The sequence below is a fragment of the Phalacrocorax aristotelis genome, chromosome 1, assembly GCF_949628215.1.
Source record: "Phalacrocorax aristotelis chromosome 1, bGulAri2.1, whole genome shotgun sequence".
In the NCBI taxonomy this organism is placed as follows: domain Eukaryota; kingdom Metazoa; phylum Chordata; class Aves; order Suliformes; family Phalacrocoracidae; genus Phalacrocorax; species Phalacrocorax aristotelis.
In genome coordinates this window covers 139,908,882-139,927,483 of record NC_134276.1, presented here as the reverse complement: position 1 = coordinate 139,927,483, position 18,602 = coordinate 139,908,882, and the positions used below count along the sequence as shown (strand labels likewise).

The 18,602-nt window shown below is 37.9% G+C and overlaps 2 long non-coding RNA genes across 2 annotated transcripts in view; one reads left to right on the top strand and one right to left on the bottom strand.

The window, feature by feature from the left end:
* LOC142065796 (uncharacterized) overlaps positions 1-18,602 on the top strand; it is a 110,326-nt gene that overhangs the window by 13,355 nt on the left and 78,369 nt on the right. The window contains exon 4 of the long non-coding RNA XR_012663540.1: positions 15,579-15,752. This is a non-coding gene — a long non-coding RNA (uncharacterized LOC142065796). The remainder of the gene's footprint in view (positions 1-15,578; positions 15,753-18,602) is intronic.
* On the bottom strand, positions 2,696-10,524 carry LOC142065808 (uncharacterized). The gene is made up of 3 exons (XR_012663545.1): positions 10,215-10,524; positions 5,988-6,602; positions 2,696-5,083 (listed from the first exon to the last, which is right to left on the bottom strand). It is a non-coding gene; the product is annotated as an uncharacterized LOC142065808 (long non-coding RNA).

The following is an 18,602-nucleotide window of genomic DNA, read 5'->3' as shown; positions in this document are numbered from 1 at the left end:
AATATTCTGAATCTCCTAGCGACCCCAGTACTAGTAGGACTTCATCAAAATTCGACTTATCTCCAAAACAGAACATAATTCTGTTTGAGGCCTTGATTTGTAGGTGGATATGCAGGAGTAAAATGTCCAGAATCAGGCCCTTTGCAGACTGTCTTTCAAAAATATATACTGTCGAATATAAGATCTCATCTTCTGGGGTCGCCCTTTACAAAAACAGCCTTTTTTTTCACAGATTAGTGTTACCAGTTGTTTAGTAGTTGTTCACTCTTCCCTCCTGCATAGGTTTGAAATTAGCTATGCTGTACCTCTGGAAACAAAGGATCTCATCCAAAGGCCTCAGAAGGCGACGGGGGTTTTTCCATCGACTTCAAATAGGATTTGGATTAAGCCTATATACATAATAGTTTGCAGTAATGATCTGACTTCCACAGTGGTTTTCAGGGTCTTCTACAAAACTTTTCGTAACTTTCATAAAAATTGTCCAGACGTGATACTCCAAATGCATGTCTAAGTGTTGATCATGTTTTGTTGCTTTGTGTTTTTTTTTTTTGTTTGTTTGTTTGTTTTTTTTTAAAAAAAGGGGGGGGTGTCGGCCTCCAAAGAGCTTCATCTCACTGATGCTCCAAATGAGAGTTTTATGAATTAAAAAAAGAGTGAATGTCGGCTCCATATTTGGTGTGTAGTTGATGCATTACCTTATGCATTCTTTATTTAAATTAGGCAGTCTTTTTGGAAGGAGTCTGTAGACTTAAGATGGCAATGTGCTACTTATTTATTTTTATACACGTAAGTTTAAATTAACCTCAACCGTCGTATCCTGTTTTCTGCCAAGGAAAACATTTAGCTCCTGTCCAATCTCTCTGGAGTTTCAAAGTGATTTGCTCTTTTCAAACTTGTTAAAACAGAAATAGAGAAGTAAATTGCTTTGGATACAGATTGAAGTTTTTGCAAAGGGGAAGGAAGAGGAGCTAAGGAAAAAAATAATTTATTATAATAACCAATATACCTTTATTAAATATTAATTAAATCATCATTTTCTATAGCCCTTGATTGATTGTGTTTGAATTGCTGACTGATGCTTTGCAACACTTTAAATGTGAGATACACTTAGCACGTTGCCCATGTATTCTGATACCTGCATACAGATATGTTTACTGTGGCATTCATTCAGCTCCTGAAATTCTTTTGTCAGTATACGCAGACATTTTGAGAAGAAGGTAGCTTCAATTTTAATAATAAAACAGTTCACGTGCTTTTACAACTACAGACACGCATATTTTTAGAATGCCAAATTAGAAAAAAATAGCATTATTTGAAACTTGTCATATTCTCTTTATTTTTCTCTATTTTATTTTTTCTTGTTTTAGGTAATTTCAAAAATAGAGAAGTACACTGGAAGTGGTTGATCTCAGGAGCTAGAAAATAAGAAACAGCACCATCAATCTATTTATTTTAATGCTGGGGGGGGCAGGCAGGCGGTGGCACTGAGCAGCATAGAGAAATATGTGAAAGCATTTTTGTGTTTTACAACCATGGTAGGCCAAGGTACTTCACACTGAAGTTAATTCATCAGAGAGAGAGGTCAATTTGGGATTTCTGTAAAGGTGATACACTTAATACTGATTTTTCAATACGGGTTACATTATTCTTTCTAATACGTTGCTCACAGTAACTGGTTACAGAATCGCAGTAGGATAGGTGATAGAAAAGACTTTGTTCTGGCCAGAAGATAAAGCTGTAGAAGAATTCATTTACATTTTCATCTGCAAGATGTAATAACCATAAAGAAGTTACAAATATTTGCAGTGTTTTCGATGTTCAGTTACTGTTTCAGTTCAGGGAGTACTGAGTTTGTGAACACAAAGCTTTGACGTGGACTTTCAAATGCATTGGCAATCTTTTAAGATTTTGTCTTGCTTTTTATTGGAATTCAGTATGCAAAAGGGTAGGAAAGCTTTGTGATTGCACCTAAGAGATTTTGATTGCTGTATTTGTTTTGCTACCCATACACAAAGAGCTCTGGTATATTTACTTCTACATTTGTATATACAGCAAATATTATTTTCAAAAGATTTTACTCTGTGATAAATCCTTTTTTTCTATCTTTTTTTATATTTATTTTGCTCTCTAGTTGCAGGTTGTTTTTTTTTTAAGAAAGGAGAGTTCTCATGGTATTTTTGTTACCTTTGGCAGATGAGGTGTATTTTCTTATTTGTCTATAGGAAACAAAATAGTATGTCCAGTCCTGAGTCAGTGGAAAGTCTCCCACAGATATCAGAGTTTTGGATTCTACTCTCAAACCAAAGTAAGACTAATTTAAAAACCTGGTACAGGAAGCCTGAACTCAAATGACTCTTAAAGTGCATTTAAAGAAGGCTACGTTCTGCATGACCTTATGGACTTAGGCAGTTAGCTTTTTTACCTTCTTACTTTGTCTAATTTAAACCAAGGAGTGTCAGAGTCTTGCTTTCTTGTTTTAAGGGGCACAGGTCAGTGGTATTCCTTCTCCAGCATGCATTTAGGAATGGCAGGATGCATGAGCAGGAATTGATCGTATTATCCCCAAATCCATGGAAACACTGTTACAGGCCCAAAGGGGATGCACATATGAATCTTGCTGCGGGGATTCATCATGGGGGGTTTGGTTTTGTTTTTAATGCGGTGTGAAATATAGGGTTTTTTTCGTTGCTTAGTTATGTGAATAAACAATTTACATCTTTAAATCTATTTTTATTAGTAACCATTTTTTAAATAGTTTTCCAAGTCAGTCTGTTATGAAGATAGTTACCAGTGTTTTAATGGAAGGTTATACATTTCTCATTCTGTAATTATTATAGAAGGAGGAATTAACATGATCACATGGAAATTTTGTTTCTTAAATGGAGATTTACATTGATGGATTGAAGGTTTAAGGTGCAGATTTACATTTAATTACATATTACATGACATTTACATTTTAAATTATACTAAAACAATTATTTCTACTGTCTCCTCGGTGCCTTCTGAATGCTTCTATAAAATTATTTCATTTGAAGTATAACCCACTCTACAATATATATATTTCATATATGAGATCACAGTATTTTTTGTATGGATGCCCTCCTGTTTGCTGTAAATGAAAATGAAATTGGACGTGTAATATTCATGTGTGCACATTTAAGGTGCTGCTTAGTACTTTATTTAGAGTGGCAATTACTTTATTCTCTTAACATAAAATGCTCTCAGGGGTTGTGTTTAACAGGATAAAAATGGTATCCATCAGGTGCTTGTATTTTTTGCCCCAAAATGCTTTCAGCAGTCGAAACTTTTTGTCATTTAAGGCAAGCGGGTGAGGAACAGCACTTGGCTGCAGATGCAGCCAGCAGGGAACAAGGTGGTCTACATCTTCTAGACGGAGGACTGATTTGGGAGAGAAAAGCAAACTGAAAGGTGGTTGTGCCAGTTGTAAAGACCGGGCCGGTGTAGAAGTCAGGAGTGACGATAAAATAGTTGTAACTTCCCAAAGGTACTTCCATGCGTATGGAAGGTACTGTACGTGCATATATGTACTTGCTGACGAATATTTCTTCAGTCTGTGACACTGCAGTCCACATCTTGCAATCAGTTTTAGCAAGTTGAAGGAACTTAAAGTATGAGCATAATTCTCTTCCCAAAATAGATTTCTTTACACTGTCAGTTGGATATGGCAGTTTTGCACCCATATAAGGTTCTGGGTTGGACACAGAAGCACTAAAATTCCATTATTGTCAAAATAATTGCTGCAAGCCTTAAACTTTCTGTGCCTGCCGAGCTGGATACGTGAAGGAGCACACACCCGCCTGGTGGTGATGGAAATTCACGTGGAAAGGGGGTTAGTGAGCCAGGATCAAATCCCTGAATTTTGTAACCTCTCATGTGGTCTGTGTGTTCCTCCTGAGATACAATCTAACCTAAAATACAGATTAATTGAAGGTTCAGCAGGAAGAGCTAACAAGCTTTTCAAAGTGTGAAAAACCAGGCCTTTGCCTCAACTGCGTATATTCATTTTAAAGTTGCAAGTAGTGGAAGAACTACAATTCAATTAACATGAAGAGATCAAGCTGAAAAATTACTTTGCCAGTACTCTTGCAGACATTGTTACAACTCTTATTTTTGAAAAACACTTACAATGCAAAGCTTTATCCAGGTAATCAATGGCAGCGTTTCACACCACTGTCTAGTGGGTATTACTTCTAATGGCAATTAAAAAAAGTAAAGCCGTTCTTCACGGAGTGAATTTCACCTCTTTGCACATGAGTTGTTCAAGGCCTGCATGGAGTTTAAGTCCCACTCAAACCACTTCAGATAGCACACAGCTTTTTAAATGTCATTTATGTACTGTGAACTACTGCAGTAGAAGCCACCGGGAGAAATACTGGGTACAAAGAATAATTTTTATTGTGCCATTAAAATCAATGGTGTTAAGTCTTTCTGATTAATATAATCTGCAGTCCTAAGAGTCTGTCTAGTTACTCTTCTATCCTTTAATATAATGTCCTTTAATTTGTAAATTATGTATCTTAGACATGCTATTGTCCAGAAATTAGGCCTTGAGGTATTCATATATGGGAGTCATGGTGCCCTCGTCTGGAAAAATGAGTAAGAATTTGGGAGATTCTTTTATACTCAGCCTTGGGTGTAACAGTAAGAGCCTCTTCACATTTTCTCCTCCTCCTCTGCTTCAGCACCTCCCCTTGTAAGTTGGAGATAACTGACATTGCCCACGGGATCTCTTCTGTGAGAAACAGTTGATGACTGAATAAACCAGGTACAACATACACGTGGAGAACACTGAGCAGAGAAGGGAGAAGTTGTGAACACTTCTGAAATGCAGTGCCTGCAAAATTTGAGGGGTTAAATACTGCTTTGCACAAGGTGGCATCTCAGTCTAGATCTGTGTTGCATCTGCTGTTCTGGTCCTCGATTTCCTTTGAGCGGAGACGTTCACTCATAGCTTTAGGAGGCGACTCGTCTGCCTCCCAAAATCCGGTAGTATTCTCTGCCAAAGTGGAAGGTTATGTGCTCTCTTGCTTACTTGTCATGAGGCTTCTTTCATCACCACCATCTGTAAATTAGCCGCTCTGTTATACGCATTCATAAGTAATAGAGATTGCAACACATGCAGCATCTGCGTGGATATACCCCAAATCAAAGACTAAGTCTGATCAGAACAGCTCAATAGAAAGATGCTGTGAGATTGCCTGGTCTGTTGCTCTTCCAGTTTAGGATTCTGCTGTACAACTAATTAAAATCCCGTGTGTTGATAACATCTTAAGATTGTATGGGGAAATTAATTACATCATTTACTTTAAATAAATTAGGGAAAAAAAAAAGGCAAACCCCCCCAACTTTTACATAATACTAAACAATGACTATGGAAACTAAAACTTATAAATCATAACCATTTATGCGCTCCCTGCAGAATAGAAAACTGGGAGGGAGCTTTTTAAAATAAAGACACTGGCATATTTAAAATCTTTTGTTTACTGACTTTTTTTTATCCTACTGCTTGCTGAATGTAGCTGAATTCAAGACTTAATTCTTTTTACAGTGACCTATCCTCTGTTTGTACTAAGAGTTTAGTTTCTAGAAGACAGGCAGGCATGCCTGGTTCTTGAGGCATTGGCATTGTGTAGCAAATTAGTCGGCTCAAGTGAGCAGGCTTTCTCAGTCACCCTGTCTACAATTTTCATTCTCATCAAGGGTGCAGCTACACTGTAGAGCACCTCAGACACACACATGATGCACAGAGTTGGGAAGTAGATGAGGACTTGACTGAGCACAGGGAGCCACACTGGTTCCACCATGTGGACAGCTTCAAGCCAGCTAGAGCTGTACCACTTCAGTTACTGCAGAAGGACAACTGTGTTTTAACAAATACTGTAAAAACTATGGGGGGGTTTGCCTACAGTTTTAATAAGTGTGCCTGTGACAATCAAATCCTGCAGATGCCTGTGCATAGAACTTACTTTTATACCCACTGGTAGTCCAGACTGTGGTGCTTCCATGTCCTTTCCCCCTGCTACCACTGCTTCCCCTCTCCTCTCGTCTGCAGCTGGTCAAGGCTGTGTGAAAAACAGTGCTTTGAACCAAAAGTGAAAATACAGGAGACCTGCAGCCAGAGTTTGCTGAAATGTTTCCTAGTAATCCTCTGCCCAGTTTGAGAGCTGATTATTAATGGTGCTGAAGATCTTTGGGAGAGTGCTGCCGGGCCGCAGGTATGTTCTAGTGCTCGCATTTAGGTGTCTCCAGCTGGCTTGTGAACACTTCTGGTAACCTGTCTTCTTACATTCTCATTACCTGTGGTGTGAGAACGCTTCCAATCCAAACTGTGCGTGGGCGTCCTGAGCACCAAGGAGCATAAGCTAGCCACGGAGTCATGTCATTTACTTTACGCATCTGAACCTAAATACATATTTTTCTCCTCTTAGAAGAATAATTTAGAGGAGCAATTGATTTCAGCACACTGAAGCAAAGACCTGGGAACTCATTGTGTCACAGAAGAACTGACATGTTTTGAATGCACTTCTTGAGAAACAGAGGTGTTGATTGCTCCAGGAGTTCATTGTCAGAGATGATGAGATCTGCAAGTACATTAGAAATCTTCATTAGGAAGAAAATCAATAGTGAAACAATGTTTCAACCTGTAGTCTCAGTAAGTCATTTACTTTTTTAAAATATTCTTTTCAGAAGTGAAAACTTTTCTGTTGGTGTTCTACTGAAACACAGTATTTGAATAGTAAGTCAGTGCTGGGAAGATTTTTGTTTTGTTTTTGTAAGAAGCCCTTCCAAAAACTGCCCAAACTCTTCACAGCTATTTTCTTTGTCTTTGATTTAAAAAAATTTGGCAATTTTTACAAGCTACATTTTAATTTTACCTCATCATAGTAAAAGGTTCCTCTTGAAATATACACATTACAGACCGCGTTTAACTGGAAGCCAATTTTTATTTGAGTATATATTTTATTAATAAATTACTGTTATTGCTTATTCTTATTGGGGATGTACTGCTGCAAATAACATGGTGGTTTGTACCTATGTAGGAGTTTTGCAAAGAGTAACACCATGAGGCATTAAACCTCTCCCTAAAAATATCTGGGCCCTAAAAAACAGTAATGACATAATTTTTTTTTTTTTTGAGAAACAGAGAGGGGAAGAAATCAATACAGCTCAGTGAAACATGCCTTTCTGTTGATTTAAAGGTTCATATTTTATTTTGTCTAGCAAGCAGGATGCATTTTTTCTTTTTAGAAAAATTTTGACTTCCAATTTGAAAAAACAGAAGCCCCAAGTTTACATATTCCACACAGTGTCTTTTTTCACTAGTATTTTAATTTTTGCATTTGTATGTCATATTTTAAAATTAAATTTTGATGTTGAAATCAATTGTTCCTCTAAATTATTCTTCTAAGAGGAGAAAAATATGTATTTAGGTTCAGATGAGAAAGTAAATGACATGACTCCGTGGCTGCTTCTGGTGAAAGAAAAAGCGTGATACCTTCTGTAATTGCAACATCAGACCCTGAGTTAGTTGTCTGTGTAGTAGCATTGCGTTAGTGCAAACATTGCCGGCACTGTACTTTTTAGCAGGCTTCTGTTGTGTCAAAAGGTGGGAGAGGCTTCAGTAAATAACAGTGATTGATTGCATTGTAGCTAGCGATTTTTTTTGAGTTACTACAGAAGTTGATATGCTTTGGGGTTTTTTTCTTCCATCTTAAATAGCATGCAATGCTATACCATTTAGTATACCTTTATTTAATTTGTCTCATCTGTGACACAGTCTCTTCTAAAGAGCTCAAGCTTTAGATTAAAATGTAGTTCTCAGGCAGAAAGAGACTGCAGTAAAAGTAGTTGTACTACTAGTTCATCCTATGATTAATAGCAAGACTTGCTTAGAAGTTAGTCTTTGATTTCCTCTGTTTAATTGTAGCCCTAAGTGAAATGGGTTTTTGATTTATAGAAAATGCAAAATTGGGTACAGAAAGTTTTAAATTACAGTAACAGTAAAAAATTTCCCACAATAATCATCCCATATTGTTTCAATTCAAAAGAGCTAAGGCTTGATTTGTGTGGGAAAGAACCCATAGCAGCCAAGTTCCACATTTGAAACTGGGGAGAGGGGAGGATCAGTTACCCTCTTTTGAGGGTATAAAAATATGCCTGAACCTCACTATGTAATACTTTTATCATATATTCCCTCTCTGGAAGGGTGCATGCTAATTAATTAATTTAGAATAGCTGTTTTCTTCCATGAATACCATGTAAAAGTAAGTAGAAAAAATGTGTTAGGACATACAAGAACACTGGCAAAAAAAAAAAGCAGCTTTAGAAATAGTGATGGCCCATAATCATAACTGAAAACAAATCTAATTTTTTTATAATATTTGCATTCTATAGAATGGTTCAGTATACTGTTAAAGCTTTAATAACCATAGTTTAATAAGAGCAGCTTTAATAACAGTAGTTTAATTCCTAAACTACTTTTCGGAAGTTCTGCATGGCTGATCTCACTTTTGCTTCGCCATGTTTATGTTGACTTTTTTCTTTCATTAGACCGCAATCGCTGTGTACGTTTACAGTACTAATCCTAGATGTTGAAATTCTGGATAGTTAAAATACATTCAGTATCATTGAAGCTATTCTGGGGGGAATGACTTTGCTTTAAGAGTGAGACCAAATTCTGCCCTGTTTACAGGGGTAAATGCTGAAGAACACTGTTCAGACCCATGGGGGTGTTTATGTCAGTGTTCCTGAGAATATGAGTTTTGGCCTTTCATATTTGCTTTTTTGTGTACCAAAATACAGGTAAAAGTAATAATGCCGTTGTTATTCTCTTGGTCAACTTGCTGATTTCTAAAATCCTGCTTCACAGTCTCTCCTCACATACCGTTTTTATTTGGAACGTACTGAGTTTACAGTTTGAATATAAAATGCTGCTTCTATTCCATTCGATTTGGCATGAGCAAAATTTAAAATCTAAACATAAAGCATAGTATTGATCTATTTATAAGCATTTTCAGATTGTACTGCACTTCTTGGATAATTTATTGTAGTAGCATTTTAAAGTCAGGTAAGCTCTGCTTTTGTGCTATAGTCTGACAGTTTAATCAAGATACAAATTTAGAAACAAATCAGCACTGTCTTTTATATAGTGCCTCTAAATCCATGGTAATTGGTACCAGACCTTGGTAAAAGGAAAGGATCGCCGTTTCATGCTACCAATACCAGTGGGTGTTGCTCCACAGCTGCATCATATAAGAAGAGAAGATGCAAGAAAAATTAAAGGATCCCCACATGCATTTTTCTTTAATATACCTTTTCCACAGTATGAGGTTGATGGAAAATTCCCTTGAATTCAGTGTGTTAGCCTGCTGTAAATAGTGCCACATGTTCTGCATGCTTTAACTCCTACCTTTTGATAGCGCTGGACAATTTTTAAGTTGGCTTTCTTTACTTTGTAGTTTTGAAACATTTTTAAAAACCCCAAACCCTAAAAAGCCTGTACATAATGAAATCGGAACAGGGAGGGGAGAATAGAACTGCCGGTGCATTTGGATTATATTGGTGTAAACTGGTTAACTTCAGACTTTCTACAAAGGCCTGTTCTGGGTAGTTTTGTTGTGTCAGAACATACCTTGCAATATGAGCTGCACTGCAAGATATGTTCCTGCTCTCTCCGTGTTTCAGGGATTCATGCTCAGCTAGCGCGTATACGAGCTATAGACTGAGGCTGTACGCTCTGGCAGCACAGATGGAGTATTCTGTCATTAGGACTGTTTGTTGCCTGTTGGAACACACAGCATATTTCTACCGTGGCATCAACAGTTTCTAAGAACTGAGGTCAAAATAAACAGGTTGCAGTTGGATACAGGAACAGGCTGGGAAACAACTTAAAATTCCCTGTCTAGGCGTAAGCGTATTCCTAGAATGTGGATAAAAAGGCATTTTTATAGCAAGGTCTTGTCTTAATTTATGCTAGCATATACAGATTAGCATAGATTTGCAGAGGTACAGTTGGTAAGTTTTCTGTGGATATTGGCATAAGCAAAATTGACCTTATTTTAAATAAATAAGCTAATTTAAGCACAATAATCTTGCACTGTTTCTCCCAGTATTTGTAGTACTGTAGCAAAGTGAAAGCAATGTCATCGTGCACATTTTAAAAAATACATATTTTAATTAGGCTTTAGTCTTACTTGCAGGCACGGATGTCACTAGTGGCACTGGTGCATGCAGTCCCTTTGAAGTCGATACAGTTCTTTACAGGAGTAAAGCTCGATTGCTAACAGACAAGCTCTGGCAAACCTCCTTGAAGTGGTTTAAGTTGCTACTGCCCCAAACACCCTGCTCCACCCTTTTACTGGGGATTAGTGCTTCCTCAGCAGAATTCGCAGAAGCGAACATGTGCCCACACCTTAGCTGCTTCATTGCAAAACCCACAGGTTCAGCTCGAACCCTTCAAAATGCATCCCTTCCTGCTAAGCTGCTGGAGCATGCCTTAGGTCTGTGTTTGCTGATTCAGCATGGAGAGCCGTAATCTCCAGCAGCTAGGTGGAGCAGACCGCTGGGAAAAGCGACTTAGCTGTGTGACGGCAAGATACACCAGAGCTCAAATGTCAGTGCTCCTTCCGTCATGGGTAAGTATTTACAGGATCAGCCCATATCTAGATTCAAATTCCAGGTGAAATCCTGGCCCCGGAGAGGTGAGTGGAGTTTTAGCCAGGTGTATCGGTGAAAACAGGGTTTAATTTGTAGTGTTTAAAAAGCCAGCAAGTTCTTACATAACAGGACAAACACTTGTGATGATTTTGGCTTGAATAGAGATGTAAATAGATTTGCTTCCTGGCAGAATCAGCAATAGTCACTTAGAAAGGTTTACTCATATTTACCTAGACACAGTTCATTTATAGCTAATGTAACTATCTCCTGTTTATTTAACTGCAAACGCGTAAATGCACAGCAAGCTGCTAGAAGTAAGAAAATGTACTCATGGGTTTTTTTTTTTGTGGGAGGGTTAAATGTAACTCAAGTTTCAGTGGCTAAAATTAAAAAACAGGTTATTTCTTCCCTTTTCAGAAATGAAACATTATTGAGCTGTATGGCAGCATAATGGTAAATAGCTAATACGGATATGTGTAGTGGCAGTAGTGAAAAGAGGTGTCAAGAGAATTAAGGAAATTTATAAGACTAATATGGAAAGACGTGTTTAATTCTTTAAAAGAGTAAAACAGAAAGCCTCCCCAGATTTTGAATTGCTACCAGTTTACTGCCATTGCCCTTATTGCTTCCCATGTCACGAGGAGTTCAGTGGTCCATATTACAAGAAGACTAATTATGTTATCATCCCTTCTTACCTTCTGTATGCTGCTTCCACCACAGTGACAGGGAGCTAGCTACCTCTTCTAGAAAATGTTTTTTATGGGCTGATCTTTTTGTCTTCATCATGTTTTCTTTGTTGTTGTTGATTCTTCTCCACAGAACCCCCTACACACACTAGGTACGTAATGGTTTTTTCCATCCTTTACAGTGACAGGTCTTGTACATCCTCCTTCATCCTAGTCCACCATCTCTTTCCTACTCACAAAGAGCTTCTGAGTCTCAGGCTCTTCGCTGACAAATGCAGCTGGGAACACTACCCTCCTCCCCCCACTTCTTTTAAGTTGGCTCTCAGAGCTCACCGCAGATGGTCTGTACCTCATACATAATAAAGACTACCTTCCCCCCCCCCCCCCCCCCTCTTCTGAAGTAGGTTTCTGTGAATGTAAGAGGCAGACAATCTGGAAAGCTAAGACCTGTGTTTTTATATTTTTTTCCGAAGTGAGCCTTGGGGGACTTGTTTGCCATTATTTGGAACTCCATAATATCTTATGGAGCTCAGTAATATCTTGGTGCCAAAAGTAGGAACCTGATTTGTCCAGTTGATCTTTTCCTAGGGAAAATTATATACGTCAGCAAAATGAAGTTAGGGCACAGCTGGACAAGAAGAAGAAATTAAGTGAAAGCGCTCCAGGAACTGATGAAAATTGGTTGCTTTAGGAAGGTGGTCTTCTAATAAAAGTAGAGCATTTTTGTGCTAACTGTATTTAGAATTACTTGGTGGTAGCCTGTTACAACTGCATATTTCTTACTACTCCTGCTAAGTTTTTTTTCAATGAGTTCACTCTGCTCTATATTTAGACTTGAGTAATAAACTCTGTGTACCACAGTGTACACAGGACCTCATGTAAGAGCTGAACTGCATTTTCAAGTGTCAGATGGTTGAAGTTCTAGGTCGCTCAACACTGTGGCTTCCCAGTTGCTTTGTATATTGTTGTATTTGTTTTATGCTCTGTGTTGCAGTAGTCATAAAAACAGGTACATGTGTGGAGATCTGTTTCATGGGTCTTGCTGTGCATGTGCTTTGATTTTCTGTTATATGTGGAAGCTGCCTGCCTGCACAAGACTGTTCTTGATCTCAGCAGTATGCTTTGGGAGCTGAAAATGTAGAACATGTGCAGGAAAAAAATAATGGAAATACATTTATACCAGCAGTTTTAGCAGCTGATTAGACCCCCATGAGAAAGGATATGTCAAGGTCAGATATGGGGTTAGATTTTTTTTTTTTAAAGATAAGGGAAAAATGTCCTGAACTAAGTTGGATTTTGTTCATGATGAGGAAAATTTTTTTACAGGTATTTCATTCCTTCTCTGTTTTGTATGTTGGTACTGTAGGAGGTTACTCATTAGATAGTAAGGATGAAAGTCCAGAATCAACTCAAGGATTTCAGAGTATTTGCTGAAATACTTTGGGATTCAAGTGCCTGAAAGAATAGTTGGCTCTTGGAGGGAAAAAAACCCAAAACACTGGTGTGATATAAGACACTTTTTGGGTCCTGAAGCGTGTCAGAGTAAGGGCTCTAAGGGGGGAAGAAAGCAAATAAAATCTTGTGAGAAGAGACTAGCTGCAGAAAACATGCCAGTTAAGTAGCAATGATCAGCAACACAGAATGATCATAGGATCATCCTTCATTTTGGAAGGGACCTCAGGAGGGCTGTAGTCCAACCCCCTGCTCAAAGCAGGGTTGGCTGTGAGATCAGACCAGATTGTTCAGAGTTTCATCCAGTTGTGAAAGCCTCCAAGCACAGAGACTGCACAGCCTCTCTGTGCAGCCTCTTCCACTGCTTGACTAACCTCATGGCAGAAAAGTTTTTCCTTACTTCCAGCCTGAACCTCTCATATTTCAACTTATGTCTATTGTCTCTTGTTCTCCCACCACACCCCACTGTGAACTACCTGGCTGTGACTTCTCAGTAACCTCCCCTCAGGTATGAAAAAGCTATCACCAAAACTTTCTCTTCTCCAGGCTAAGCAAGCTCAGTCCCCTTAGCCTCTTCTCACCGGACTAATGCTCCAGCCCCCTGACCATCCTGGGGGTCCTCCTCCTTTATGTATGTTGCAGTAATGCTCAGCAAGCTGATGAGCGACACAGGAGGCCTGTCTGGACATTGTTGGGGCTATCACGTGTAGGGCCATGTGATGGCTGTAGCCAGGACAGGCTTGGTGGCTGCACATGAGCTGTACTGAGCTCTCCATGCTCTTCTGAGGTGTATGGGTATTTTTGCTGACCATCAGCTATAAGCACTGCCAGGCGCTGATGCTGTTGGCTGGCCTGGCCTTGACCTTCACAGCAGATTCCTTGGTTAATGGTGTGGATTTACGAATTTCAGGTATTAATTTATAAAAATACTAGCTTGGATTCAAAAATCATAACATAGTTTAAATGCTGTAAGATGTTAACATTCTGTAGTTTCTTTTACTTTGCTGGGTGGTTTTTGAGCTGCTGAGATACACATTTTAAGCATAAAACACGAAGGCTAGAGATATACTTAGTCTTAACAATTGTTGAGTGTCTTGTAATTGCATAACTGCAGGAGCCAAGGCTTTAAGAACAATACTGAATATCATGAAATTTGTGATTTGATTTTAAAATCAAGCAACATTGATAAGATCAAGAGTGTTGCTTTTGTAAAGCAAGTGTTCATCTAAGAAGGGTTTTTTCAAATAGTGAACCATGCCTGTAAAGTTCGAAAATGATAGCTGCTATTATGTACTCATCTGCTTGACACAGTAATTAAAGTATACATTAATGCTCAAAGGCATGCATTTAGAAGTATGGATTGAAATTAATCACCCTGACACTATATAAATTGCTTACCGAGTACAACAGCATATATGTTTCTATAGAAAGTTGTATGTTTGCGTATTCTACATGGGTTCAGTTAAATTCAATATTTTGTATATTTAGTTTTATTAAATATAATTTAGTCTGGGACAGTGGTTTTAAAGGTAGATCTTGCACTGTAATAACCACTAAAGATTAAATTGTCAAGATGCTCAAATATTACTCAAGGAGTCATTGAGTTGTCCACAAGCATCTGTGTGAGAAGGGTAACAGGAATTCCTGTCCCTGCAAGACTTGAGTCATCCGAGATGACTGGCTTCCACATACACACTGCAGAGGGATGAGACTCTCACAGCACGCCAGGCTTGGCCCCTCTCTTATAAACTGAAGGATGGATTTTTACCGAGAGGCGAGCATTGTGGAGCAGGCCCTTCTCTAGTTAAAAAGCGTGATAATTCTTGAGCTGTTAATTAGTTTTATTTTAGATTTAAGCTTGCAATGTTGATTCCATCTTTGGCTTCCTGAATACTATGCAGTGTCCTTAGGAAATCTCCAGTGTGAATTTACAGGCTGTACAGTTACAAAGTGAGGTATCGCCACTGTCAGGATACATTTACTCTTCATACTAGAAAACCTTTGTAATAAATAAGCCACAAGAAGTTTGAGAGACGGTTCTGATACTCCTACACTGGACAATTCATCAGATCAGGTTTACTCTGTTGTTTTACAGACTACGTGACTTGTAAATCAGAAAGCAGGTGTCTGTCCTTTTCACGTCGCTGAAATGCATGCGGTGTACAGTTCAAGACAATACTGCTGTCCTGCTTTACAATGCAGATAACTTCTTTTCTTTTACAGTTTGTCTCACTGTATAGAGAGCAGTTGGAAATACATGTGCACGCTGCTTGATCTGTTGCATTTTCCTCATGGTACAGTGCAGTCTCCTGACAAAGAGTGTTGTTCTGTGCAGTGCAATCACAATTAAGATAGAGAAGTATCTGGCAGCATGCTGATAAAAAGGATGCAAGGAGAATAAAATCATTGTATGGGGAATTGTTTGAGAATAGCTGCCCTTGCAAAGTTAAAATGTGAGCACTAAAAATGTCTCCCTCTCCCCTGCCTGCACTCTGATATAGGACCCAATTTTTAAAAACTGATGTTTCTGTAAAACTTTTGATTTTTAGACTCACACTTCTGTACATACATCTTTGTATGTCTGAGATTTAAATGCAGTGGTCAGGCATCTTTTCTTTCACAGCTAATATAGATGATCCTGCCCAATAGTTACAAAAGCAGAGAAAAGAAAACCCTTACAGACGTTTGCTGCTTCAGCTGATATATATTTACACGTTTATGCATGGTAAAAGATTTTTCTCTTTCTTTTAATTATTTTTTCAGTGTATCAGTCTGGATCTAGTCTCCCTGTAAGGAGTGTGAAATTTACAGCAGAAGAATTACTGAAAAAGCTCTTCCTCATCTGAACCATCATTTAAAACACAGGATGAAAGTACCTGAATATGTTCCCTATCATATTGTCTGCAGGGTTCCCAGAAGATTCTTCTGAAACTTGGGGTAAGATCAAAAAAAAGAACAAACAACTTATTTGTAAAATAGAAGCTGATATGAAATGTGAAGGTATAATTCTAGGGCAGAGAAAAAGATATTGTTTGTGCATTGACCTCGATGCTGAAATGCGTATATGAGCAATTCCATGTAAGAAAATTTCAGTGCAATACTTGTTAAAATAATGAAAACAGCAACAACAATAAACCCAACTTTACTACCAGGATTAAAAAAAAAAATATTTTTGATGAAATTGTTTTCTATTCAAAAATGAAAGCATATGTTATGTTTTCTTTATTTTTTGATAATATATGCCGAAGTACAGAAATGCTTAACTATGAAAAATAATCTTTAGTGTGAGTATGGAAAATATGAATCATTGAGTAGTACAATATAGTTTGGCTTGCTTACCTCCTGAGAAACAGCTGAAATATTTGCTCTGTATACAGTTAATGTCATTGCCTTGTTCTTAGTGTTTTTGTTTTGTATTCAGTAGTGGTATCCATTATCTTATATTTGATGAATTAAATTCTTCCAATTTCTTTTCTTATTGCTATACCAATTTAGTACAGGTAGTTGGGATGTCATTAGGATACGTTCTCTGTGACTGTAGTTGTAGTATTTCACATGAAGAGCATTTTCCAAGGCATATCAGTACTTCCTCATATACATGAATCTTTTTTTCCTGCTTCTGTTTCAGTTCATGTATATATAACTAAAATTTATGCCAAAGACCTTGTTGTCTAAATGTATATTGGGTACAGTTCTTAATATTGCAGGTGTTTACATTCACGGCAATATAAAATGCTTCTTACAACAAATAATGGAATGCTCACATAATAGCCTTAGGAACTTGGCCAGGGCATACAAACAAATTATTTTTCATTTGTTTAGAGTCCGACAAGTTTATAATTAAGACAGTAACGGGCATAAGCATTCTTGCAGCCTTTGCATCTCATCTTTCTTGTTAACGTCAAAGAGAATATTTGTGGTAGAAAACATAGCAGTTGGTAATAAGTGTGGGAGAATCAATAGCATGCAGATTTTTTATTTCTATTTTTTTTTTTAATCTGGTTATTCCCTATCCTCCTATTGTCTGTATATCTGCAATAAAGGGAAAGCATGCATACTTTTTTTTTGTTATCACTCCAAATGCTGTAGGTAAAAATGGTAGCCGTACACTGGTACCACATTCTGTGCACTCCCCGGACTACCGGAGATATTAATGACAATATGCAAAGACTTATATAACTGTTACATCAGTCCCTTATTTCTAGAAATGGCTAGAGTAAATTACCCTTTTCCTGATGAATCTGTTGCACTGATCTGTAGCCTGCGTGGTTCAGCTATAGATTTAGTCAAGAACGTGTTAAAGCTGAACAGGAATCCCTGGCATAGGATGATACCGCTTTGTTTTGCATTGGAGACATATATGTGGGTAAACAGATGTGTGTTCATGCATGCATGTGTATAAATATATAAAGTGTTTTGGAGTTACTGTGTCTGGGGACAAAGCCATGTATGTGACCCCTTTTAACTTAAGGGGTTGTGCATCTGTTGTGTCATAGTTGTGTGATGGTTGAGATCAGATGAAATGTCAGTCCTGGAGGGTTGCTGGTGTGTAAGACAGTTGCCAGCAACACAGTTTCTCTAAGGGCCCTTTGAGTCTATGATTTGATTCCTCTCACAGCTTGGTCCAAAATAGCGTGTATTTGTTGGCTATGAAGCCCATTTATCTCTGCAGCAACTAGGCACTGTGCATATCTACTGGAAAGGTACTGGAGAGGTGTGAGTTTCAAGGCCTTAAAATAATTATATCGAGTAATGACTTCCATTGATGAAATGTTACCAGTTTCCTGATTTTGTCTTGGTTTATGTCTTGAATTATGTGCTAGTGGAGCTAAAAAGCTGAGATTTGGTTGTTCATATATTTTATACCAAATTTAAAACATAAATAGCTCACCATAAGAATCTTATAAAAAATGAGGAGAGAGGAAAAATGAGTCAGGTTAAGAGGATGTTGCTCTTATTAAGAAAATAGTGAGTTCTTATTGCTCCTCTGATGTATGTAAGTCCAATAATACATATAGCTCTTTAGGACTAGACCTCAGAATAAATTGCAAGATCAGAGACTAAATGAAATCTTCTAAAACTTCATCCTCATGTACTTTTAAGGAAGCAGTCTATTCCAAGAACTCTAATGTATGGAGTCTTGTTAAGGTTAAAGTCTCTTCAGGTTGAAGTTCATTTTTTGAGGAAGAAACCCAGCTAACGATAAAACCAGGTAATGCCCAATGATATTGTCACAAATAGTTACTTAAAATAAATGTATAGGCAGAACATCTGCAGTCTGCACAACAAATACTAACCTGTTGAGCAGTGGATTAACTGTTTCTTTTTAACACTATTTTTTTCACAATTTTCTAGGTAATAATATGGTTTAATTTGTAAAAACTAACCTTTGTGTCTTGGGCTAACTAACATTCAATACTCTTCTTACTATTTTCTCATTCTCTTGGTTCTCTCTTACGTATTCATATGAGGATTTTATTGGAACATACCTCAAAGGTCTTTTAACGCCCAATAAACTTTCCTTCAAATACACTTGCTCTGGATAGTCTCAGGGGGAGGAGAAATTGTTCTCCCATGCCTCCCATGCCCTGGCTTGCTGCAGCTGACACTGTCAGCAGCGCTGCTGATGCTGCATTGCTCCAGGTAGAAGTAGAAAATCAGTAAATCTGTTCTTGTCTCACCTGTTGCAAAGTGAGAAATGAGGCATTTTGGAAACAGGTGCAAACACAGATTCAAACTAAGCTTGCTTATTTCTAATTTCTCAGTTTTTGGCCCAGGGAGCATGGT